Source organism: Podarcis vaucheri, assembly GCF_965113315.1.
Source record: "Podarcis vaucheri genome assembly, chromosome: Z".
Lineage (NCBI taxonomy): Eukaryota > Metazoa > Chordata > Lepidosauria > Squamata > Lacertidae > Podarcis > Podarcis vaucheri.
The window spans coordinates 40782294-40807171 of NC_138758.1; the positions used below are offsets into that span (position 1 = coordinate 40782294).

A 24878-nucleotide genomic window follows, 5' to 3' on the forward strand; every position below is an offset into this window, starting at 1 on the left:
AATATTTTAAATAAATAAAAGAATAGCTCTCCCTCTCTCATAACTAAGCATTATCTCACTTTTGATGATAATTCAATAACTTTCATAACCTTTGCTATCTCCTGCCAATACTGGTATTGTAGGCCGCTTGGGGCTTAGACCTAGATTTTCCGTATGTTGATTAAAGTGCCATTAAAGAAGTTTATATGTGTGTTAAAAATATATGTGAATGTGTGTGTGTCTGTGTGTGTGTGTGTGTTCTGTTACTTGTCATGTTTTTAAAAAGTATATTACATCCAATCTGTCCCTTAAAATTTAGAGTTCTTAAGGAATGCATGTTGGGGGGGGGCAGGGTGGTTACCCTGACTGTGTTTATTGACAGATGATCTTATTTAAGATGATATTTCTTTACCATGGGATTAAAATTGGAAAAGAGTTTGGCCTTTGATTGAAAAGCAGTGGGATAAAACAGCCTCTCCCTCCACAGCCCCCCAGTTGAATGGACTCCTATACCATTCTAAAATACACAAACAAATTCTATCTGCTTAGCTGCTTTGGGTCTTGACTGGCTTAAGACGACAGTTCGAGAGGTGAAAGCCTTGTAATTAATCCCTCATGCCAAACAATCCCCATCAGCGAAGCTCCCTTCGTTAATAGGTGTTTTTTTTAATGTTAAGCCACATTATAAACATTTTTAACAGTTCACATCTGTCTTTCATATAAGAATTGTAATTCATATTTAAGATTTTTTTCTCTCTCTCCTGAGGTGGTTGTATTTCAGAAAGACACATTCCACCTGGGAGATGGGCCAGATTTTTTTCTTCCAAACAGACGATGCTCAGTAAAAAAATAATAATAATAAATTGTGTGCTGGGTACAAAAATAAGATCACCCCCCCACCCACACCCCCACACACACCAATAAATCATGCCAGAAAGAGAGAAGTGGTAGAATCCAGGGTGGCAGAGTTCAGCGGGGACAGCATGGATTGTACCACTTCAAATTGCAATGGGGGTGTCACAGTTTTGGAAGACATATTAACACACAAACAACTCCCTGCAATTAAATTTAAAAATTCTATAGTATCTGAGAGAATGGTTTTGCACTAGCTTGCTATGCTAGTGTTTTTGCTTGGGAAACTGTAGAAAACTATCCTGGAGTACTGTGTCCAATTCTAAACACCACAGTTTAAGAAGCACATTGACAAGTTACAATTTGTGCACAGGAAGGCGACCAAGACGATCCAGGGTCTGGAAACCAAGCCTTATGAGGAACAGTTGAAGGAGCTGGGTATATTTAGCCTGGAGAAAAGGAGACTGAGAGGAGACATGATAGCTATCTTCAGCTACCTTAAGGAGGCCTGTGTCATGGAAGATGGAGCGTGCTTGTTTTCTCCTGCTCTGTAGCACCCAAATCAATAGCTTCAAGTTACAAAAGAGGAGATTCTGACTAAATATCAGGAAGAACATTCTGACTGTAAGAGCTGTTTGGCAGTGGAACAGACTCCCTCCGAATGTGGTGGACTCTCCTTCCTTGGAGGTTTTTAAGCAGAGGCTGGATGGCCATCTGGTCACAGGTGCTTTAGCTGAGAATTCCTGCTTTCCATGGGGTTGGACTAGATAACCCTTGGGACCCCTTCTAACTCTAAAACTCTATGTTCTGTGACTCTATACTTGCTGAAAAACTGATTTTTCAATTGATTGATTGATTGATTATTAATTTGTTGACTCAGTTTATAAACCACATATTGTGAAACAGCTCAAAGGGATTTAACAGTAACAAAGACCAACAATGAAAACAATTTTTAATAAAAACAATGAAGACATGGGGAGCATTCCAAAAATAAAAATAAAAATGTGAATTGCACCTGTAATCTTAAACTCTACAATCCTTTGTTTTTCTTTTTACTATCTCAGGAATTCACATAATTCAGCTCCATGCTTATGTGAGGCCTGGATGGAAAGTACTTCCCAGAATTCCCTGAGAATAGCGGGGTCTCTTAGCAACTCTCAGCATCCTTAGCAAACTACAGCTCCCATAATTCTTTGGGAGAAGCCATGTCTGTTTACAGTGGTATCTTGGTGCTTTAAATGCATGGTTCCAATGTGTCCAATGTCATGGGGATGGTTTATAATGAACATAGCATTATCCCAAAGCCTTGGTATCATGAGGACTATCCATCAATCAGAGAGCAAAAGAAAATCATATGTCAACTGATGCTACAGGTGATGGGGCAAGTCTGAATTTACAGGTTAGGGCATGCCAACATAACTTCATCCAGAGCAAAGGGAAGGTGTTAAAACAATTTAGAGTGGAGTGTAGCTAATTAGAGCAAAGAGGCTTCCATCAAGCTGATCTCATCCATCAAATGTCAAAAAAAGGCCGAAGGTGAAACCATTTATCGTTCCTGATAACCTTTCAGTCCCAAGGAGGTGAGATGTCTCTTAAGGGGGGAACTTTCTGAAATGCTAACTTCTTAAAGACACAAGCTCATCCCCACCAGCCCACTTCATAAATTAGGGTCCGACTGAGGGTGACAAGATTGGTCACGCTTCAGATGTGCCAATGATGAACCTTGATGGGAGAGAGAGAAAGAGAGAGAAAATCAATGGTGGGGGAAAGGGGTAGTGGCAGATTTAAAGTCGTCCACAAGCGAAGAAAATTATAAGGGAAGCTCAAATGTCAAAACAACGTTTATGAGGACATAACTAAATGCTAATTGAGTACTGTGTGAAAACTAGGGTGGTGATAGTGGAATGAAGCAGCTGGAACCATGCTGTAACATTTTGTTGCAGGTAAGGCTCACATATTATATATACACTGATATGATCTTGATTCTCTATGTGCTAGTCCTTACATAACCAAAAAGCTCCACTCATGCAGAAAAGGGGAATAACACGGTGGTGTAGCATTGGGGGGCTGGGGGGCCATTGCCCCGGGCACACAATCGGAGGGGGTGTCAACCAGGCACGCGTGCACACCGCAGAGATCCCCATCATGTGCCCTGCTTGCCCCACCCAGTGCTCAAGCACCCACCGGTGGTGACACCTGGGGCAAGGGCTGGACGAGCACACTCTGCCCCCACCTGGGGCGCATGCACATGCACCTCCCCTGGCAAATGGTGCCATGCCCCTGGAATAATAGGAGGTTTGGAGGAAGTCCAAGTTTTACAGAACAAAGATTTTGCAGGATGCTAAAGAGGGAGGGATTTAAATAACCCCATGGGAACTGCATGTGCTCAACTGACACAAAATGCCAAGCAGAAGTTAGAGGGGAGAGAAAACTTGCTATGTACCTGTGCAAGACATTTCAAGGACTCTTGCACCACTCTGTGAGTCGTGGCTTCCCAGCACCCCAGGGTGCTGACCTCACAAAGCTATAATTTCCTTCACCATGAACGAACTACAAGTCCCAGGGTACTTTGTGACAGTTAAAGTGGTGAATGAGTCCTTTAAATCTATGCATGGGTGTAGCCAGGATTTTTCTTAGGGGGGCAAGGCCTTTTTTGGGGGAGACCTCTTAGCTATGTATTTTTATTAATTTTTATTGATTTAGGGGGAGCAGCTGCCCCTCCCTGCCGCCCCCCCCCCGGCTACACACATCAATGTATGGTGTGGATGTGAACCAAGCAGAGAAACATTCCCTAATGCAAGACTGAGTCTCCATCTGCACTGCACATTTAAAGTAGTATCATGTCAGTTTCAACAGTCATGGCTTCCCCCAATGCATCCTGGGAGCTGCAAAATGTTCAGGGTGCTGAGAGTTGTTAGTAGGGCCCTATTCGCTGTGGGTTAAACCACAGAGCCTAGGACTTGCCGATCAGAAGGTCAGCGGTTCGAAACTCCGCGACAGGGTGAGCTCCCCTTGCTCAGTCCCTGCTCTTGCCCACCTAGCAGTTCAAAGGGACATCAAAGTGCAAGTAGATAAATAGGTACCGCTCCAGCGGGAAGATAAACGGCGTTTCCGTGCACTGCTCTGGTTCGCCAGAAGCAGCTTAGTCATGCTGGCCACATGACCCAGAAGCTGCACGCCGGCTCCCTCGTCCAATAAAGCGAGATGAGCGCCACAACCCCAGAGTTGTCTGCAACTGGACCTAATGGTCAGAGGTCCCTTTACCTTTACCTTTTATTCCCCTCACAGAGCTATGATTCTTCTCAGTGGTTTAACTGTCAGTCCTTCTTCACAGGGAAGTATAGGAATTGTTGCTTTGTGAGGGAAAGAGAGGTTGGCAACCCTCCGCAACAGGGCGCTTGCTGTAGCTGGAGTAATATAACTTCCACCAGCTTTTGCCAGCACAGCTAAAGATGCACCCTTTTATCCTGGCTTTTGACAAAAGAGTTGCATATTTTAAGGACTCGCCTCATTTCTGTGGTTGCAAGTTGTTTAAAACTGTTTTGAACATGGTGCTCTAATTGTTGTAACCTGCCCTGGGAATCTAGGGTGAAGGGCCAGATAATAATAGTGATAACAATGTCAGGGAGGGCAGTGCTTTTTTCTGGGGGGGGACACAGGGGTACGCATACCCCTAAACGTTTTGTGAATCTAAGTTTGGCCTCATTGAGGAGCAGTATTTCAATATGAGTAGGGAAATGAGAGTAAGCCTAAACATTTTTTAGGAAAAAAAGCACTGAGGCAGGGGCATGGCCGGAGGGGGGAGGGAAGGGGCAGCTGCCCCACTTGTAAAACAATAGAAATACTTAACTGACCAATTATGTTATTTCTGTCCCCCCAACAAAAGTCCTACCCCACCCTAACCAAGTCGTCCGTGTTCCCCCCCCAACACTACTGTCTACTACACCCATGATATCAGGGACAATGAGACTGTGATCCAACACTATCTGGAGACAATCCCTGGTAGAGTAGTATATTACCCACTACCTCTCCTATTAAAAAGTATACCAAAAGGCAAGGCGCCGAGGGGCAGGGCTAACCACCTGGCAGCAACTGTGCGGTGCCCATACAGACTGTGCATGTCAAGTTAAGTCAAGTAACCTTTATTGGCATCACTTAAAAACATTCAGAATACCAGTACATTCAGAATAGATAGGCCAGTGACAGCGCGTTCGCAGAAGCCCATATGCATGCTGTGTGTGTGCCCTCGGCCGCTCTACAGCTCGGGGGAGGCACAATACCATCTTGTCACCCCCATCAGGGTGGCACCCAGGGCAGACCGCCCCCTGCCCCCTCCTTCGTACGCCCCTGCCAAAAGGTGGGAATAAACAGATGTCAACATTTTCATGTATTGTGGGCTCTGAGAGATAAAGTCTGGGGGCTGCGGGATGGGGTGGGGGCAGAAATCTACAGTTTCAGCTCCGGTCTTCAGTAGAAGGCAAAATAGGGGTTAGGATTGTAGGGCAGCAGATGTCAATGAGGCAGAGAGTTCCACAGATGCTGCCTGACATCAGCAGGGGGAGGGGGCAGGACATATCGAATGGGAAATGTACGGAACAGACTAGGGTCACACGCTCATCATATGTTTGGCGCACTTTAAACAATGATGGCTTCCCCCAAAGAATCCTGAGGACCATAGCCTGTTAAGAACTACAATTAAAGTGTTAAAGTGTTATAAGACTGCTTTACATGTGGATGTGACATGGGGTTGGAGCAAAGAGGAGTAAAATGATGTCCCAGTAATCCCGTCTCAAAACAACAGCCAATAAATGAGAAGTATTTCTGGACCCAAACGTGCGGGACTGTGTATGGCTTTGCGGGGAGAGGGGGTTCCACGGTGAAAGATCAGTCGCGCTTTTCCTTCCTCAAACCAGGATGTTCCAGTAGTCCTTACACCAAGACTTCCCTCGCCTAGATAGCGCGGGAGAAGGGAAAAAACAAACAACTCAGTTTTTACTTCAATGCGGTTGCGCTCCCGGTCCCACCCGTTCCAGGGGGAGCCTGAGCAATCCATAGACACGCGCGTCGTCGGAGATTCCCACTTTCTTGGAGGTGAAGGTGACCGCCGGTCAGGGAGAGGCAGCGTCGCCTGGCCAGGCCTTTTAGGGGATCCGGAGGGCTTGGCGCGCGGTGCAAAGTAATGGAAGGGAGCGGAGAGAGAGTCCTCTGGCGACCCTTGGGGACCGATTCTCGGCCTTGCTTCTTCTCCTCGCCATCGGGGCGCCTGGTCCCTCGGGCCCGGCCACAGAGACGCCTCGCCAAAGCCTGGGATCGGGCAGGGTGGGGCGCCAGCTCTGTCGAGGGGAGAAGAAAAAGCAGAGAAGGGAGAGGCTGAAATCCGATTTCACATCAATTTGGAAGAGCGACGTCAGCGCTTCTTTGAGTGATCCAAAGCCTCCGAGCGGACAATTTCTTATTTTTATTTTTTTAAAAGAATTCCCCACGAGGTAGAAACTTCAAAGGGCGGAAGAGTAGATAGGAATCCGCAAGTAGCGCGCAACGGCCGATCGTTCTAGACGAGGCTGATTGCCAGTCGTGATAATGGTTATTAATAATATGATGATGAATGGCTTTTACGAATAGGGATCTGATACCTGTATAAGGATAGATACAGCCACAGAATGTCAAATGACCTTGGATAGCCTGGCCTCGATGCCATCCATCGTGGTTGTTTAATGTTACAGTATTGTTCTTCAAAATAAGTGCATAGTTAGAATAATTGTCCTTTAGAAAAACAGAAAAAAGGAATTGGAGGGGAGCGCTTATTCTCAACCTTACACCAACTTAGAAAACCCTCAATAACTTTCATGCTATTATTTATTATTATTAATGAACTGGGCAACTAGACTCGAGAATCTTGGGTTTATTTGTTTTATTTTATTTTCACTTTGACTTCTCCCTCTCTCTTCTAATTTCCTTCAAATACCTGCAAATTGACAGAAACGCTGATGTACAGAATGATCGACCTAATCTCGCCAAATGTTTAAATCTTGTGGCGACCAACGAAAGGGCTTTGAGACGCCTGCTAGAATTCTCAAACTACAGGGGAAATACTGTTATTAAAAATAAACAACGACAACAATAGTAACATCGTTAACTATTAACTAATAAAAGTTAATGATATTAACAATGTTAATAATAGTATTACTAATAATTCACGAACACATTGATAATGATACTAAGAAATATTAATTTATTTAATTTGTATGGATAGTATAATTTATACAATATCATATATGATATAGCATTAACTGTAGTAATAAATATTGCCTTCTTTAATTCATATTAATAATGCTGCAATGTAATTATTAATATCTTTAATTAGTTTAACATCCTTTAAATCCCGTTCTTGCTCTCTAAGGGAATCAGAGCAGTGTTCAAGTAAAGCACAAATAAATATTAAGCAAACAGCAGAAAACAGTAAATTTCACAACAGCCAAAACAACTAGGAACATACCAAAAAACCCCCACAAAAACCACATTAAACACAAAAGTTTTAACGGCCCCCTACACAAATACAAGTAGGGAAGAAGCAGTGTGGGTCTTCCAGGGACTCGGGATAGCGTTAATATTGCCACCGTCATTTATTATATTACTATAAGTGGTGGTGGTGTGGGTGTTAAAAGCCTGCCTTTACACGTCTTTAGTTTTGTCTAGGTCAGGAAGCAAGAACGAAGGAAGAGCGAAAGTTCCTGCGTATTTGAGACAATTTAGCTACCGCAGAATATATTGCTCAAAGTCGTTAGGGGAAGAAGAGATGTTATGTATATATACATCGGTAACGCTCAGGCTATCAATGCAATATGTATCATAATCTCATATTAGGGGCGATCATTAAAATATCGTACCGGAGTGTATCTTCGCCGAGTTGTTTCCACAATCCTGGTCGCGTTTCCTTCCGTCTGTTGTATCTATCCTTAATCCTTCGTCTCAGTTATAGAAGAAGACGTTTGAATTAAGCTTAGTGAAAGCCTTCTTTGAGATATTTGGGGTTTTTTTTCTCCATCTGTTTGACAAAGAGAAAAGAAGCCTTTTTTAAAAAAAATGGCGGGGGGTTCAATTTTATTTTGTTTCGAAATTTATTATCTCATTCATCCTTTCCTCCCCGTTTTGTTTGGCTATTTTGGGGCTACCGCCCAGTGTTGGTTCCACTCAGAGTAGACCCACTGAAATCAGTAGAGAGGGCCTACTTAGGGTTCATTTATTTCAGTGGGCTTACTCTGCTTAGAATTTACATACAACGCAGTATTATTTATAGGAGCTATGATTGCTCATTATTACCAATCGTCGTGGCACTTAGGAGACAAACTGTTTTCAAATTCCTTCGGTAGAGCGTATTCGAGTACGCGAGGCAAGAGTTTGTTTGCTTGTGTGTGTGTGTGTGTACGTGTACGTGTACGTGTGGACGTTACACTATCAAACGCAAACCTGTTTTTATTATTTTTAAATACCCCCCACCTAAATAAATTAAATAAATTAAAAATTCTCAAGCGAGTCATCCGGCACAAAAGAGCCACGTTTGCCGTGCTGGACTCCCGTCGGATTTCGCCCGAACTGCCTGACTGGGATTCGCCTCCCACCCACCCCCACCCCCCCCACCCCGCGTTTTAAACAGAGCGAATGGAATTTTAGCACATTGGTGGGATCAAAGGAACGGGGAAGGAAATGGCGATTGCAGTTGTACCTTATGAAACGGGACCCCTAAAGGTCTCTCTCTCCCCCCCCCCCCACACACACGCCAGTCTGATCAGAAATCTGGAAACGGCTCTTATTTGTGGCGGGGGGAGGGAAAGGTCTGTGGGCTACCCCTTGATATCCCCATTGCTGGATTTACTGAAATCGAATAAAAAAATAAAATGGGATTGTGTGTGTGTGTGTGTGTGTGTCCCACCCCTTCCTGTAGAATCCAGGGAAACGCCCCCCCCCCCGCAATGTACTTGTGAGAATGTGTTTACTGATTTATTTATTTTCATTCTGGATTTATTGCTGCATTTTCCTGAGATATGCTTTGTAAGCAGCTTGGATAACGCCGTGTCTGGGCGGCTGATCAGCGCGGCTGAAATAAATAAAATACCCCCACAGATTTGAAATCACTCATTTATTTTGGGCTGGGAGGGGGCGACGGTCGCGTGCAGGTTCTCAGAATGGCATCCCTAACAAGGGGAGGTCGGACAATCCGTTCATAAGCTGTCGTTTAAAACAAACAAACAAACAAAAGCGCCATTGATTTCATCAGGAGAGATTCCAGCAGGTGTTGGAAGTCACAGTGGAAACAATGGACATGAAATGTGTTGGGAAGGGGCGGGATAGAGAGTGGGAATGATCTGGATCCCACTTCCCAGCACTGAAAAATAAATTCAATTTCAGTCCATTAAACCTGCTTCTGGTTTACGCCCAGGTAGGATTAAAATCCATGAATGATGAATCCGTGTGTTTTTACGGATTTTTTAAAAAGTTAAAACGAACATCAATATAATTAAATGAGAACTACTGTTGAATTATTATTATGATTATGATAAAATTTATGACCTGCCCTTTACCAACAGATCCCCTGGGGAGGATACAACAATTTAAAACTGTTAAAACATAATACAGTCCTAGGAACAGGGCTGTATTATTATTATTATTATTATTATTATTATTATTATTATTATTATTATTATTTCGAATAGATTATAGAATCAAGTTCCTTTATTTCAGTGGGTCTACTCTGAGTTAGTCGGATACAACCCATTATTATGCATTGAGCCAATTTAGGAGTTAATTCCTAGGGGCCAAAGTCCCTTTGCCGCCTCCCCATTAAAATATTTGAGAGTGCTTCCTCCCCCCCCCCAGGTTGACGGGCATTATTATTCAAATGGTGTGTGCGAGCCTCGTCTTATGATCGATTATGTCGACGGGGCTCACCTGGGCTCTCCCAAAATTTTATTCAACTTGGCACCACTGGCAAACAAACGTCTAAACCCCATGCATTTCCGAGGGAAGTTTTCACAATCCTGTTTGACTTTCATGCTGAAATAAATGTAAAACACATATGCCTAAGGAAATCACTGTCATATCTGCAGTCGCGATATCAATTCCTCCTATATAACTTTTCCATCACCGAAGTCCCACCACTTTCCAAAAACCATTTTTGGACAATTGGATCCTGACCCCAAAGGGAGATAATGAGTTCGTGGTTTCTAAATCGTGTTTACTTGATAGATTATATTAATCGCAATGAAGCGGGTTTCCGATGCGTAGTGCAATAGGGCGCAGGCAGAGATGACCGTTTAGGTCCTGATCGTCAACAGGTCGCCTATGGACCTTATTCCCGCGGAAGGATGCTGATAGTGCGCGCCTAGACTTTTTTTAGACGCAGGCACGCACGCACACACACACACACACACACACACACGAGTTCAGATCGTGATTCCAATCCAAGCGTTTTTATAGCCGCTTCTCATCCGTGGGAATCAATCCGCAGTTTGATTCCATGAGCGTTTGCTTGGGAGTAAATTCAGTGACTGCCTTCTTTGCTAGGAAATCTATATGGGCTTGCAGCTGTAAACACGTGCTTAAACTCTGTGCAATCCTGGTACCAGTGCCACTGACGTGTGTGTGTGTGTTTTCAACCAGTGGATTTTATAACTACATAGGTTTGTTGGCTAAACTGTGTGAGCACCTTGAGACAGAGAGTGGACAAACAAGAAGCTGCTTTATCCCATTGGCAGCGCCTCTCTAGCAATTCAGACAGGACGTCTATCTCCCAACCCTACCTGGAGATGCCCGGGGTCCAACCGGAGACCTTCTGTTTGCACTGGCGTAGCAACTCCCGCCGATGATCACCCAAAGCTGCTGAGCTTTTTGTGGGACATCGCGCTACCCAAGCACCCGGAGGGACTGTGTCTCCCAGTCGCCCTGCCCCTGCCTTCCTATGCTACTGTCTGCGTCCAAAACAGACGCTCTCCCACCGGGCTGAAAATACTTTATCTGAAATATCATCTGAAAGTAGATGACTCTCCAAAACTAGGATACAACCTCCCATCTGCTTCCTGATATTCTGCCGTAAACTGCATAGATGTTGGTGGAGAAAACCAACGTTTGAAGGAGGTGGACTTTGGTAAATTTCGAACGGGGACTCTCAGCTAAAATAAATAAACGAAGCCAGCCGCACAGACCCAAGCCAATTTTAATCTGGAGCAGCCCCCACTGTGTTAAGTGAAACATCCTCCCAGGAAAGCGGGTGCCTAGGATAGGGTAGCACCCATCGAACTCTGCCGGACTGACTTCTGAACAAGTGTAGGAATTCGGGGATTCATTGAGGATATGGCAATGTACCACCTGCACTCTCGGAGCGAAGGCCAATGGCTAGGAATCGCAGGCGAGGAGAACGCCGCTGCGCTCGGGACCTGCTTCTGGGATTCCCTTGGAGGCGTTGGGTTGGCCACTGTGACCACCACAGGAGACTTTGGCCTGATCTTTTGTAAACCCCGGTACAGATCTAACGACACTGCGCGCATGGGGGTGCGGGTAGGAGAGGCAACTTCCCCCCTAAATCAATAAAAATAAATACAAATCCCTCTAACAAAAATCCCGGCTACGCCAACGATTGCAGGTTGCACTGAGATCACCGCTCCAGGCAGGGGCGGGTCTATTCTGAAACTAATGAAGCTTCAGCTTCAAGGCCCCTTATCTCGCAAGGGCCCCAGAAGCAACCTCATTCCAAATCGCTTTTTAAAAATGGGTCTAGTAGACCTAATTTGAGTTGCATGGATTTCAGTGAAATTGCTTGGGGTTTTTTGTGTATATTTTAACAAACCCAAAGTTTGAGAGTCAATAGCACAGATGTTGTAAAGGTTGTTGCAAACAACCGCATTGAAGAAGATAATAGTAGTTACCCAGACCTGTTGCTGGTTGCAAAGAGGCTTCAAGCTTCAGGGCCCCCCAAAAGTAGGTCGGTCATTGACTCCAGGTAGTTACAAACCCAAAACGGCTGCGGAAAGGGAAGGGAAGGGAAGGGAAGGAAAGGAAAGGAAAGGAAAGGAAAGGAAAGGAAAGGAAAGGAAAGGAAAGGAAAGGAAAGGAAAGGAAAGGAAAGCCAGTGGTGGTGTGGAGATTAGACTGCCGGATTTGAACCCTGGGAGGTCAAAATGATTACGATGATCAATCACAATAACCCTGTGAGGTAGCTTAGGCTGAGAGGCAGTGACTGTTTCCAAGATCACCTAGCGAGCTCCATGGTCGACTGGGGATGTGAACCCTAGTATCTTAGGTCCTAGTCCAACACTCTACCCACTGCACCACACTGCCCATGAAATTGTCTGCGCACCCTTGCCCCACTGCCTCTCAGTCCCTAACTCACAGGGTTGTTGTGGGGATTAAATGAGGAGAACCGCAAATGCCACCTTCGCGTTCATTGGAGGGGGAAAAATGGGATAGATAGATAGATAGATAGATAGATAGATAGATAGATAGATAGTCAGCAGCACCAGAAGTAACCCTACTGCATCGCCAGGAGGCTATGAATCGAGGCCACGGGATCCCCAGTCGCTGCGGAGAGATCCCCTTTTCCTTTCCGGGAACTCCTAACTAGCATGTTATATTTTTAACCTGTCCCAAGTCGCAGAGCCTGTTGGAACTTGGCGGAGGGCGTAAAAGAGTAGGCACCTGCTCCGGGAAGCAGGTTGGTGTCCACCTCGCCCCGTTCTCATTGAGTGACCGCAGAGTGGGGCGGGTGGAGGAAGGAGTGTATGCCTTTCCTGTGATTTATGCCTCGGCCAAGGCGTGTAGGAGCGAGCTTCCCGCTCGACCGCGCTGGCTCTGAAGGCTCCGCTATAAATTACCCGCTCGCCGCTGCGCAAAAGCTGCCGAAGGCCGGCGGGGAATTAAAAAGCCCCAGAATGGGCCCTTTGAACGCCAGGAAACCACATTTTTGAAAAAGGCAAAAGAAGGGGGAGGAGGAGGAGAGCCAGGAAAGGCTAATTAAGGGAAGGTTCCCTCACTATCCCCCTTCTCCCAACAGACATCATGGAAGTACCAGAAGTCCATTGATCGGAACTCACGGGCAATTAGACTTTTCCAACGGAGAAAAGGGTGTCGCTGGCACATGTTTCCAGGAAAAGCATCCAGAAGTCTTAGGGCCCGTTAAAAAAATATGCAATCCCCTGTGAATGCATACTTGAAAGTAAGCAGAATTGTGTTGCATAGAAAGCTGCCTTATACCGACTCAGACCGTTGCTCCATCCAGCTCAGTATTGTCTACACTGACCGGAAGCGGCAGGGTTTCAGACCAGGTGCTTCTTCCGGTCCTTCCTGGAGATGCTGGGGTTTGAACCTGGGACCTTCTGGGCGCAAAGCTATACTGTGAGGCAGGGCCCATTCCCCGTTGTCTGGGGTTGGTTTAGTGGGATTGACCTCCTAGCCAAGGTTGCAACTTCAAACCTAGGGCTGAGATGCGGTGACACCCCGCCTCCACCGCAATGCTGTAGGACGTTAACACCCACCAGAGCCCCGGCCACCGTGGCTAATAGCCGGGAAGGCTGTGGGGTCGGAGTACAGCAACATCCGCAGAGCCACAACTTCCCTGTTACTGTAGAATCCGGGGCGAAACCCCCGGCTTCCATTGATTCCGAACGGCAAAGAGATCCCCTAGGCAAGAGTGTAGCCCCCGGATGGGCGTTCTCATTGGCGAATGTTCATCTTACATAAAAGGAAAATATAAATCCAGTCCTCTTACTTATCGGAAAACCATCAAAGCAAACGGCTAATGCTCTCCAGGAACCAATCAGATTAGCAAGGATACCAGGCTGCCTGCACATATTTATGATGTTCTGCAATGGTTCCCTGTTGCTATCCCATAGACTAGCCTCTCCCCGCACCCGCTATCGCAACATTCCTGGCAACGGGTCTGGCAAAAACAGCTTCCTTCATTCGATGCTAGAAGTGGGAAATTAGGACCACCGTCCACCCCAAAAAGCATTTGGTTCACGAGTCCCCTGGAGGCAAAATTAACGCTGCGAAAGATTACCTTAAAATAGAGCGAGATATCACCACCACCATCCTGGGTGGAGTGTTTTTATGCTTAGAATCTTATTTTGGCACTGAGCTATACACTGTATAAATTTGTTGGTGGTAGTGGTTGTATCCAACTAATTTTACTTCGAGTAGACCCATTGAAATTAATACACCCAAGTTAGTCATGTTCATCTATTTCAAAGGGTCTTCTCTAACATTTGCTATATTAGAGCAGCAACGACGGCGACGACCCCGTTTAACGCGTGCTTGGATCGCTTTAGCAGCCCTGTAACTGTTCCAGATGTGATCCTTACGTGGAATAAAGTACAGTGGTACCTCAGGTTAAGAACTTAATTCGTTCCGGAGGTCCGTTCTTAACCTGAAACTGTTCTTAACCTGAAGCACCACTTTAGCTAATGGGGGCCCCTGCTGCCGCCGCGCCGCCGGAGCCCGATTTCTGTTCTTATCCTGAAGCAAAGTTCTTAACCTGAAGCACTATTTCTGGGTTAGCAGAGTCTCTAACCTGAAGCGTATGTAACCTGAAGCGTATGTAACCCGAGGTACCACTGTAACGGGCTGGATTCGCTTCGTCGTCACAAAACAGCTCCTTTCCGCAACTAGGGCATTGAAGATCGGGGCCGATTAGAATAATGTAAACCCCTGGCTGGGCTCCCAGGCCCATCTACTTTCGGATTAAGATTGAAGGGGATCTGATTTGTTCACAACTAGTGTGGGAGAACTCGAATTGAAACCGAATTCCGACGTGCTCCCCTGGAGAGCTTGGTTGGAAAAATGGAGGTGGGTCGGAGTGGGTTTTGCCTCGCAGCAGAGCGCACACGGCCTGGGGTGTGAGTTCCGCTTCGGGAGCGCCCGCAGGAGTGTGTCTGTAGATCAGCCCTTTTCTCTGAATGGAAAGGGGCGCTCTGCAGAAAGCAACCCTGTGCAAATAAAATTGGAGCAAACCAAACCGAAGCAAGGAAGGATAATTCTCCCTCAGAAGTAGGAAAGGGGCAAAACGCATTCCCCGCCACATTCCCTATCCTGGATTGCATCCTCACTAGGGCAAAGTGGGACACTATGGTGCTAAACCAGCGTTTCTTGCAGGCCTCTCGGTGAAAAGGCTCAGGATCAATGTTTCTTTATTCCTCTGCAACCGGATATAAGAAAAGGAGTTAATTCCGAGTGCTAATGACAGGGATCTCGAGGTATGAAAAGAGGAAATCCTCGTTGGTTTTGACAAACCGAAGCAGTAAGTAAAAAGAAGGGGGGACGGAATCCAGCCAGCGAGGCCCAGGAAATATGTAAAGGCAGCCCAACTTAAGCCAGGGAGTCGCCCTTAAGTAGTGCCGAAAGGTGACTCTTTTGGCAAACTGCTCTGGCAACCAAAGTCGGACGAAGCAAAGGTGGGCGGGGGTTGGGGGTTGGGATAAAGAAACCCCAGCGAAGGAAATGGGTTGGATTTAAGCAGGGTTCTCCAAAGCCGGCTTGTTAGCTGAAGGGGAGGGAGGTAGTAGTTAAGATTTCCTCTAAAAGTGCCAGGTAGGAAGATCTCCTGCTCTTTGGCGATAGAGAAATTCCATAGGGGAGGAAAATGTGCTCTGCTCTTGGAAAGGGGGGACGAAGAAGAAGAAGAAGAAGAAGAAGAAGAAGAAGAAGAAGAAGAAGAAGAAGAAGAAGAAGAAGAAGAAGAAGAAGAAGAAGAGGCGCATTCCTAGATGCGTCCTACACTTTTGGAGAGGTTCATGGGCCTTGGAGAGCGGCAGTGCGCCCTGGGCCGCTGGGCGCACATTCCTTCTTCGCAACTCTCCAACCCAGCTGCATCTTTTAACATACATATACATGTTTATATTTATATATTTTACGTTATAATGCCTCCACCCTTCTGGAGGAGCCAGCCGTCGCGGCCCCCCTTTCTCTCGCACCCTTTCCACAACGACCCACCCACCCCTCTCCCTCCCTCTTCCCCGTTGGACCTGGCGGCGAGCATGTCAGAGTTCACGAATCTGGTTTAGGCGCTTTTAACTTCCAGCTGTAAAAAGACGGATATTAAAGCCCTCTAATGGATCCCGCGCGAAAGAAGGGATACATTTTCACGTTTCAGAACGGGGAGTGGGGGAGGAATTGCGTCTGGGGTAACACACACAGCATTAAACATTCGAAAGGGGTGGCGTGTGGAAGGAAAGACACCATCAAAAGCGAGCTGAGGAACGCGCCGTCCCCAGTCACACACACACACACACACACACACACACACACACACACACACTGCACCTGGCATTTGAGAACAGAGTGAGAAGGTCGAGGCTGTACAAGGGCATTTGGATAGGGCGTGTTTTCTTTCACCTGGCAAGTTATGCGGGAGAAAGGCAGGAGATATCAAGACTGGTCAAGGTGATAGCAAGACCTGGTATAAGCTAACAAAAGGAGGCAGGGGTGCCAACTTAAATAAAATGATGGGGGCAGCAGCTAAGCCCTGACCCGCATACTCAATCACAAGACGTGGTGCATGCACATCATTTGAATTGCAATGCTAATCAACTTGGGGAGGGCGACCCCTCTAATATTTTATTGGGGGTCCTGAAGGGACGTCTGCCCCTAGGAGTTGGTTCCTATGGAAGGAGCTGTGTGCATGTGTTTAAGAAACTACTAGAAGGGAATATGGGGGGGGGGAGCGCATTCCATTGTACTTCCCAATGATATTTGTGTGCGTGCGCGCGAATGGCGTGGAGAAACTGGATACGGAGAGGTCCGTTCCCCCCACTCTCTTATAATACTGGAACTTGGGACCATCCGATGAAGCTAAGTAAATAGCTTGTTAAGGCAATGGTCTGCCTCAAAGAGGCTCCGTTTTGCTGCTGTTCCATGGGCAGATGTGAAACAGGAACCTAAGCGTGGTTGAGTTGTTCGCTCCTGGAGGAATATCCAAGGTTCTGAATGACACTGAGCTCTTCTTCTGGGTGTTCATTTGGTTCTTAGGGCAGAAGCATTCTGGAGAGGGGGAAGCTGAACCACTGAAGAAAGTGGGGGAAAGGCTGAGGGTCAGTGGTAGGGCTGACATTTTGGCATCTGAGGCGAACTACAAAATGGTGCCGCTCTGGTCAGGGAAGGAGGGTTGAGTGAACGTCAGGAACAAGGGGGAATCAAATCAGCCTTACCTGATGGTGTTCCGTTGCGCCAGAAGCGGATTAGTCACGCTGGCCACATGACCCGGAAAGCGGTCTGTGGACAAACGCCAGCTTCCTCGACTTGAAAGTGAGATGAGCGCCGCAACCCCAGAGTCTCCTATGACTGGACTTAACCGTCCAGGGGTCCATTACCTTTTTACCTTACCTGATGGTTGAAGTGCTATTCAAATGGGCCTGCTCTAAATCAGCCCAAGACATCCCAGAGGGCAGCCACCTCCTACCTAAGGGTAGTAAGATGTCAGGAGTGCCTCCCATTGTCAGAGAGGGTGCTGTAGAAGCAGCAGGTGCAAGGAGCGCATGACAGCAGCAGCAGGTGACACATTCCTCGGAGGCCAGATCTGCTGCCCCAGTGGATCGTGCCACCTGAGGTGGTCACCTCATCTTGCCTCAGGGGTGGGCAGGCCCAGTGGCGTAGCGTGGGTTGTCAGCACCCAGGGCAAGGCAAGTAATTTGCGCCCCCTAACCCGTGGATTTGCGCCCCCTAACCCTAACCCCCAGATGTTGCACCCGGTGCGGTCGGGCCCCCCTGCACCCCCCACGCTACGCCACTGTTAGAGCATCTGATTTCTGCACAGAAGGCGCCTAGTTCAATCCCTGGCATCCCCTAGTAGGGCTGAGAGAGTCTCCATGTCTGAAACCCTGGAGAGCTGCTGCCAGTTCGTGTAGGCAATGCTGAGCTAGATGGACCAACTGACTGCCTCAGTAGAAGGCATCTTCCGATGTTTTTAAACTGATTGCCTAAATGATATTTGGCGTGTTCAGTGAAAACAAATTTAGCAGTGGAGGAATGATACAGGGTTGTGTTCCAACATTAGTCCTACTCAGAGTAGACCCATTGAAATTTATCGGCACTAAATTCAGCATTAGGTGTGTTAAATTTCAACAGGTCTATTCTGTGTATAAATTAGATGGTGGCAACCCAATGATTCTCCCAAAAATGGACATGGAAAGAATAATGTTAGCAAAGTCTCTCATTTTGCACACCTTGAAAAGTTTGAAACACACCTTAAGTTAGAGCTATGCTTGGAAAGTTTAACAGAACAACAACTAGCTACTACCCATCACAAGAGACCATGAACTTTGGTTTAGGTGACTCCATCAGGATTATTGGGTGCTTTTAGGACAGGACTTTGGGGGAAGAACTCCAGAGCTCCGTGGATAAACCAATTGGCCTTAGCAAGGGGCAGATATTTAAGCAAAGCAGGGAAAAGAGCTTTTCACCCCTCAAGCAGTAGAAAATTCCCACTCCTCCCTCAGATTTAATAGGTGGAGTCGGTGGAATTTCCCAATATTTTTCTTCTCCACCCCTTTTAAAAAATATATTTGCCCAGTATTCCTCTACTTTTGTCAGATTCATATAACTATTTACTCCCAACAAACATAAACACAAATTTAATAAACAGCAACTAATGATAACGATGACAATGACATCATCATCATTTGTTGTGGGATAGGGGGGTTGTTGTCTTCATTGTTACCCCTGCTCTGAGTAGACCCATTGGCATTCATGAACATGACTAAGGACTATTCATTTCTGTGGGTCTGCTGCTCTGAGTAGGACTTGCAATCCCCTTGCAAAAATTGTTTGTTTTAAAATATATTTTTTCCTTTCTTCATTCTATTTAAATATAATGGCTTTAAATACATATTCTAGGGAAAGGGGTGATGTTTACACATTTAAAGTGCTCGCCCCTCCCAAAGAACTCTGGGAACTGTAGTTACCCCTCACAGGACTACAATTCCCAGCACCCTTAAACTACAGTTCCCAGGATATTTCAGGGTGGATTCATGTGCTTTAAACATATAGTGTGCGTGCAGGCTTCAAAAATATGATTATATCTTCAACTTCTGGTTGTTGTATTAAATCAGTCCATTCCTATTTTTATTTTACTGTATTTTTACGCAGGTCAAAGCCCCACTGAGACCAAAGGAACTTATGGTTATAAGTGCCCTTGCAATGGTGACCCAAGTTGTAAAGGTAAAGGTAAAGGGACCCCTGACCATTAGGCCCAGTCGTGGCCAACTTTGGGGTTGCGGCGCTCATCTCACTTTATTGGCTGAGGGGGCTGGCATGCAGCTTCCGGGTCATGTGGCCAGCATGACTAAGCCGCTTCTGGCCAACCAGAGCAGCGCACAGAAACGCTGTTTACCTTCCTGCCAGAGCGGTACCTATTTATCTACTTGCACTTTGACGTGCTTTCGAACTGCTAGGTTAGCAGGAGCAGGGACCGAGCAACGGGAGCTCACCCTGTCGCAGGAATTCAAACCGCTGACCTTCTGATCGGCAAGTCCTAGGCTCTGTGGTTTAGCCCATAGCGCCACCCGCGTCCCTACCATTCCCCAAAAGATGGAAATGTCAGCAGGCTTGTGGGAATCCTGTGTTCTGAAGTACATGTTATCTTCAGGGATGGAAAGAGCCCTACAGAAGGAATAACTTTTAAAAGGCCAATTAGCAATGGAGGAGGCTTGTACATTGGGCCCAATCCTTAGTCTTCAGCCAATCCCCAGTGCCTTTCTTACCAACCAGTCGGGAGACGGCTCTGCCTGTCATTAGCTCTGGCTCCCCCTACTGCTGGTCTCCTTGCCTTACACTCTGCCAGTCCCATGCGGCACCAGCCACTTCTGTCAATGGGGACTGAGCATGCTCAGTGAGCACAAAATGCTGAAGGACTATAGGTGGCTAAATGGAAATATGTAGAGTGGGGAGAGAGAGAATGGAGTACAGTGGCAGGAATCCTGAGAAGAAAAACTGTATACTGCAACATTTTGCTGCAAGTTCCATGCTCCATTAATGGAGAGGCATGCCCAGTCCTGTGCACATTATGGAGAAGCATCACAGTTCAGAGGTAGAACACATGCTTTGCCTGCAGAAGGTCCCAGGTTCAGCCACCATTATCTCCAGGTTGGGATGAGGAAGATTAACTGACTGGAAATCTGGGCAGCTGCTGCCAGTCAGTGTAGACAACACCAGGGGACAAATCATTGTCTGATTCAGTATAAGGCAACTTCCTGCATTCCAGTATAAAAGTCTCATTGTGTTTAAAGGAAGCTTACAATTTCAGCCTTAATTAAGAATAGAAATAAAAAGATACACTATCATTTCCACTTCAAAGCATAGTAATATACAACATGCAAATCACCATGCATTTGATGCACACACACACACACACACACACACACACACACCCTTCCTATGTGCAATTTGTTAAACACAGACAAGTACTGGAAACATCAGTGTATTTTTATGGCATTCAACACACACACCCTCCAGCTTGTACCATATTGATAAAGATCAGAGTAATTAAATTACCCATAAAAACTAAATCCAAAATAATGCTTGCCTGAATCAAACATAATATCTGTCAAGCACCAGTATCAGCTACTTGACAGTGGCTACCCAAAAAACGGAATCTCTGGAACCACACGAGAAAATCTTGCCGCTTCTCTCAGCATCTGATGATCAGAGCTACAGTGCCTCTGGTACATGAACATTTTCAATCTGAGGGCCGTACTTGCTTCTTTGCAACCACCCAAGGGCCACATCATGCCAGTGATGGCAGAAGTGGGTAGGGCAAAGGATGTAAATTTTACCTCTATACAGTAGTTTCTACATACACAAAATACTCCAGCAAGAGGCAGCTCAAGCCTGAGGTCGTTGTCCCTGCCCCTCCCCTCCCGTGTGCTAATATGACTGACAGGACCTTCAGATTGGACCATCTCGTAAGAAAATAAGAACTGCATAAATCCAACTCCTTCCAGGGGAAACAGCACTTGTTAGACTTCTGCCTGTGGCGCCTCTCTTTAAAGACCCAAGGATTCCTACGCCAGGGGAAATTTGTGCTGCTTGTCAAAGAAGCCTTCCTGTCCGTACACATAAATATCTCCCAGGAAATACTGAAATTCATCTTCATATGAAATTGCCATGCATTGGGGCCAATGGTCCATCTTGCCCAATGCTGAATGCCAGAGTTGTTGGTAGCTTTCCAGGATCTAAGGCAGCATAGGTGCCAACACCCTGGGGCCCTGGCTGCCCCATGAAGGGGGTGGGCAGGCACCCACACATTTTGGTGCCAGGGCCATGCATGCTGCGTGGCACTCATGGTCCCAGGCACTCACAATCGCAGGGCCATGGTGGCAATCCTATCAGGCAGGGGGATTTCCCCAGCATCTGATACCTGATTGGAGAGAGAGAGAGGTGCTAGGGACTGAACATGGGACTTTCCCCTTGCAAAGCAGATACACAACCATGAGGCAATGGGTGCTACCTAAATCCTAAAGAAGATGGTGAACATGGGATGTTTCTATCTGAAGCAGATGCACCACCACCTGGCTATGGAACCTCTGTAGGTCAATCTTCTAATAAAAAGCTGTGAGAGCGCCTCCCATATTCCCTGAAGCTTGCAGAAGCACAAAAGGTTATGGTGAGCGCGCGCGCGCGCGCACACACACACACACACACACAGAGACCCACCCTAGGGACAGGTAGAATCCTCAAAATGAGCATGCTGAGAAGCCTTGGAATGCTGCCTGACTGCTGGGGAGGGTTAGAATGGAAGGAAGTGGCCAGAAACAGAACCATGGAGTACCTCTACACAGCAACATTTTGTTTCAGGCCCATTGGCAAAATTATGATGAGATGGAACTTTCACATCATATCCAGCACACAAGGTCTTTCAGCTCACCTATTTAGGGCACACATCCAGGGCACACCACTGCTTTCACAATGGCTGGGCAAATATACGGTAGTTCCTCCTCCAACAGCATTCTTCCTGCGTGATTCCCAGCAATAGGTATTCAGGGGCATTATTGCTTCTGACAGTGGTGGGTAGAACACAGCAGGTGGCGCTGTGGTTTAAACCACTGAGTCTCTTGGGCTTGCCGATCAGAAGGTCAGTGGTTCAAATCCCTGCAAGGGAGTGAGCTCCCATTGCTCTGTTGCAGCTCCTGCCAACCTAGTAGTTCGAAAGCACGCCAGTGCGAGTAGATAAATAGGTACTGCTGCTGCCTAATTAACTTTTAAGACCAGAACTTTAGGATTTGTTTCACTGTGAACAAATCAGTGAGAAAGGTTGGTAGTACCAGGCACAGCTGTCTAAGTAATAATCAGGTAGACTGTTCCATTGAATCAAGCAATATCAACCTACAGCAGGGAGGTCTCTGTGGCCCTCCCAATGTTGCTGGACTCCATGTAGTCAGCATGCCCTCTCTGGGCACAAACAAAAGAACATGATAAAAGCCTGCTGGATGAGGCCATTGACGCATCTAGATCAGCATCCTATTCTTACAGTGGCCAACCAGAGGTCTGTGGGAATCCTGCAAGCTAAACACAAGTGCAAAAGCACTCTGACCACATGTGGCTCCCTGCAACTGGTAATCAGAGGCATAATGCCTCTGGCAGCAGAGGTAGGGCATAGCCACCATGGGTAGCCATTAATAGCCTTGCCCTCCACGAATTTGTATAATCTTTTTCTAAAGCCAGCTAAGTTGGTGGCCACCACTGCCTCCTCTGGGAGCAAGTTCCATAGTTTAGCCATGAGACAATGAGAATTGTAGTCCAACCACATCTGGAGAACCACAGGTTCCGTGTTTTTTGGCATAGAAGTCTTCATTAAAAGCCTCCTTTTCATCTTAAGCACATTACTGGCGCAAGCCACGCTCCCACAGAATCCCTAATGATTCATGCTACAGAAGCAATGCATGGCAGATTTTCCTGAAACACAGGCTGCTGCTGTTGTCATCATTAGCACAAACATTGTTCAGCTTATGGGAACGATTCTGGGAAGCTCACGACAGGGGCCCACTAGTCCCCAGCACATGGGGAAAGGCACTCAGTCCTTCACAGATCTTCACCTGGGCCCATTAGCACCTATAATGGCTCGTTAATTCTAGACCGGGCAATCAAACTGCAGGTATATTCTTAAAAGAGTTAATTTTTAACTGAGAAGACTGCTGGCTGGGGAGAAAAAAATAATGCAATACCATATTGCCCCTGAACAGAGTGGAGAAGAAAGAAGCTTGAGGAACTGTCACCATCCAGCTTCTGTAGCAGCCTCTTCACCCCACCTCACCCCCACCCCCGCAACACACACACACACACACACACACACACACACACACACACACACACATGACCACCACCACAAGGACATCTGAAGAACCATCTCCCCCATCCCCATGGGAATGGAGAAGAAGCTGGAACAACTTTTTCCCAACAAATAAGTGGTCTTATCCTTTCTACAGGAACCTTTTTTTTTAAAAAAAGTGATGCTTATAGTTGTCACAGGGATGCGGGTGGCGCTGTGGGTTAAACCACAGAGCCTAGGGCTTGCTGATCAGAAGGTCTGCGGTTCAAATCCCTGTGACGGGGTGAGCTCCCATTGCTCAGTCCCAGCTCCTGCCAACCTAGCAGTTCAAAAGCACGTCAAAGTGCAAGTAGATCAATAGGGACCGCTCTGGCGGGAAGGGAAACGGCGTTTCCGTGCGCTGCTCTGGTTGGCCAGTAGCGGCTTAGTCACGCTGGCCACATGACTCGGAAGCTGTATGCCGGCTCCCTCGGCCAATAAAGCGAGATGAGCACCACAACCCCAAAGTTGGTCATGACTGGACCTAATGGTCGGGGGTCCCTTTACCTTTACTGTTGTCATAATCTTATTCAAACCACTTTGTGAGGTCCACCTGGTATATAAATGCCATATGAATATAAATATATGCTGACATTGTTGTTTTAACAAGTAGCACCCAGCCCTTGATTTGGGTTCCAAAAGAGCCTATGTGGAATGACAGGCTAGGCTGAAATTTTGGGCATCTTTAGGGGGTAAAGCTGCATGCACACCACACACTTAGAACATATTCTCCACACACCCTAGAATTCTGGGAATTGTAGTTTATCCCTCACAGAGCTATAATTCTCAGAACCCAAGGATTATTATTTTTTGTAGGGGTTTTTCTTTAAATATATGGTATGTGCACAGTCTAGATCTCACGGAACTCTCCATCGAGTCAAGGAGTGAATGACCTGTGGTGCATGAAAGTCTGAGGCTGCAATCCTATGCACACTTTGCTGGGGGCAAAACTCATTGAACTCTATGGTGCTTATTTCATGCACACATGTAGGCTTGTACTGAAACACATTTAACAGCGCAGTCTGAACCAGGTCTACTTAGAAGTAAATCCTATTCAGTTCAAAGGGCTTACTCCTGAGTGAGTGGAGTTTGGAGTTAGGATTGCAGCACATAGGATTATGTATTTCAGCTTCATTTCCTTCACCGTTAAGGATGTGGGCTGAATGCACACCATGCATTTAATGCACATTCTGCCCCAAAATAATCCTAGGAACCAAAGTTTACCTTTCGCCATGCTTCAATTCCCAGCTGTCTTAACAAACTACAGTTCCCAGGATAGGCATTCTTAAAACGTATGGTGTGTCCAAAGCAAAAATGTAACTAAATCCATACCTGTGTCACAATAACTTTGTTGGTCTTTAAAGTGCCACAGAATGTGTTTTGGCTTTTAAGCAAAGCATTGTTTGGCTATGACTCCAAGAGGCAGGGAATGAACACTCCAGACTTTCCAGGGATCAAAGCGATTCCTGTAGGAGGTCTTTAATTCACACAGAACCCTTCGTCTGGGTAGTGGATAATATCCCATTCCCTTGTGTAGGATTTGGTTGTAATAACTAATAATAATAATAATAATAATAATAATAATATCCTCAGTACCATACCTTTAGAATTCCATAAGAAGAAGAAAATGCCAAGGCAAGATCTGCTAATAATATAAATAATATATAAACATATTACTACTACAACAACACAGTGGCATACATTT

At 46.3% G+C, this 24878-nt stretch overlaps 1 long non-coding RNA gene across 1 annotated transcript in view; it reads right to left on the reverse strand.

Annotated features, from left to right (window-relative positions):
- Positions 1 to 1766: 1766 nt before the first annotated feature.
- Positions 1767 to 24878, reverse strand: part of LOC309523711 — a 37834-nt gene continuing 14722 nt past the window's right edge. The window contains exons 2-4 of the long non-coding RNA XR_014215553.1: positions 7719 to 7870; positions 5828 to 6164; positions 1767 to 2553 (exon numbers count right to left, since the gene is read on the reverse strand). This is a non-coding gene — a long non-coding RNA (uncharacterized lncRNA). The remainder of the gene's footprint in view (positions 2554 to 5827; positions 6165 to 7718; positions 7871 to 24878) is intronic.